This window comes from Amphimedon queenslandica, unplaced genomic scaffold (genome assembly GCF_000090795.2).
Source record: "Amphimedon queenslandica unplaced genomic scaffold, v1.1 AMPQUscaffold_12805, whole genome shotgun sequence".
NCBI lineage: Eukaryota > Metazoa > Porifera > Demospongiae > Haplosclerida > Niphatidae > Amphimedon > Amphimedon queenslandica.
Genome location: NW_003546959.1, coordinates 33,488 through 35,526, shown reverse-complemented (window position 1 = coordinate 35,526; position 2,039 = coordinate 33,488). Strand labels below are relative to the sequence as shown.

Here is a 2,039-nt window from a genome sequence, read left to right as displayed (position 1 = left end):
CTTTGGCCAAATTTTTCCAAAAATGAAAAGTAGAGAATTTTCAATTTTTATGACATTTTCTGATGCATATACATGTACTTATGTTGCGTAGAAAGTTTGAGCTAATTCCGATCAAATTTAATTATTTTACAAACTATTAAAGTTTCCTCAAAATTGGACCAAAATCCCTGTACTATATAGTACAGGGACTTTGGCCTAATTTTGCCAAAAATGAAAAGTAGAGAATTCTACATTTTTATTACATTTCCTGATACATATACATGTACTTATGTTGTGTAGAAAGTTTGAGCTGGTTCTGGTAAAATTTGGACTTTTTACAAATTTTTAAAGTTGCTCCAAAATCAGACCAAAATCCCTGTACTATATAGTACAGGGACTTTGGCCCAATTTTGCCAAAAATGAAAAGAATTCTACATTTTTATTACATTTTCTGATACACATACATGTTTTTATGTTGAGTAGAAAGTTTGACCTGGTTTAGATCAAATTTGGAATTTTTACGAACCTTTAAAGTTGCTCAAAATTGTATACAAGTTACTCTAGCATTCAGTGTGTGTAATTACATTAAGAGGTTATATAACCTTAGTATTCCAATTGACCATAATGACTGAACTTTGTCCTTTGATAAGCATCTAGTTAATCATAATTTCCTTTCATTGTAGTTATTATTATATTGCAATGGAAGCAACCAGCTATTGTTCCCAAGTATCCACTGGTCAGTGTTATTACATAAATATATACACTGTCTTACTGTATTAATGTAATATTATTAATAGATATACCTCCTTTGGACTTTATACCATATAGCTTGGAAATTTCAAATTATCATGGTAAGCCTGTCCAATAGTTATATAGTGTGTATATTGATGTTTTTAACTTTTTATACACTTTTAGATCGATTAGTTGTGTCTCCTGTATTTCTTCCATTCCCTCCTCCTGCACCTGTCACTGAGCTTCACTTGATCTCGACATAGCTAGGCAACTTTCAACTTGTGGTCAGAGCTTTTGTGTCGTTAGTTGCAACATGTTTTGTATAAAGTAGAGAGACTCTCAACTTTCAGCAGCAACAAGTTACCTGACGGCATCAAAAGTTCTGGCGACAAAGTTACCTAGTGTATGTTGGACTATTAAAAGGAATTATCAAAATCATTGTACTCTTTAACTGAGCAAGTCTTTCAACTGTACTATATTTTTATATTATATATTCCTTTTCAATTAGCATATGCTATTTATTATGAAGATTACAGCTGTAATGGAAATTTATTACATTCATTTTATTTTATTCATTCATGTTATTGTCAAAATTTGCTGTGTTATATTTACTTATCTTTGAATAAAAATTTATTAAATCTTTTTGTCTCGTCTTACTTTTTAAATTTTCTGTAATTTGTAAAAATTTAAGAATTGATCTTGATTATATAGATCTAATAATGGTGAATAACTATTATTGACAGTGTCTCCAAATCCTATGGATTATACCATTAATCCTATGGATTATACCTAATGGATTATTAATGTTTTCTTTTCTTTCTATTAGTTTACGTTACGTTAAGCTCACTTGGGGTCCTAAAGGATTGGATTTCTCTGTGGCTGGTGATAAGGGAAGTCCCAATGGGGACCTCTCCATATGTATCCGCTCAGTGATCCCTGAGTGTACAGCTGCTAGAGATGGGCGGATCAGACAGGGTGACGTTATACTCTCTGTTAATGGAATCAGTTTCGAGAATATTTCACATAAAGTTGCTGTGGAAACTCTCACACGTTTCCGTGGAGATATAACACTGAAGCTGTGCTCACCATGAGAGTGTTAACTATATTTTTCGAACATTAAATAATTCAAGATTAATTTAATTCCTATTATTTTTAATTTCTCTGTATTTCAAAAAGTCTTCACTTCATTTTTATGTATTTTATGTATGTACATGTAGATGATTATACATTTCCGATACCAAAACTACACTTAAGAATAGTACTGTAGATTAGCCATTATAAAGTAACCCCAGCATTAATTAATAATTTAATATTTTAATTACAGTTTG

The 2,039-nt window shown here is 30.8% G+C and overlaps 2 long non-coding RNA genes across 2 annotated transcripts in view; one reads left to right on the top strand and one right to left on the bottom strand.

Moving 5' to 3' along the window:
• LOC109586706 (uncharacterized) overlaps window positions 1-865 on the bottom strand; it is a 2,027-nt gene extending 1,162 nt beyond the window's left edge. The window contains exon 1 of the long non-coding RNA XR_002187187.1: window positions 783-865. This is a non-coding gene — a long non-coding RNA (uncharacterized LOC109586706). The remainder of the gene's footprint in view (window positions 1-782) is intronic.
• Window positions 1-978, top strand: part of LOC109586705 (uncharacterized) — a 1,654-nt gene extending 676 nt beyond the window's left edge. Inside the window, exons 2-4 of the long non-coding RNA XR_002187186.1 lie at window positions 663-715; window positions 777-830; window positions 895-978. This is a non-coding gene — a long non-coding RNA (uncharacterized LOC109586705). The remainder of the gene's footprint in view (window positions 1-662; window positions 716-776; window positions 831-894) is intronic.
• The last annotated feature ends 1,061 nt before the right edge of the window (window positions 979-2,039 follow it).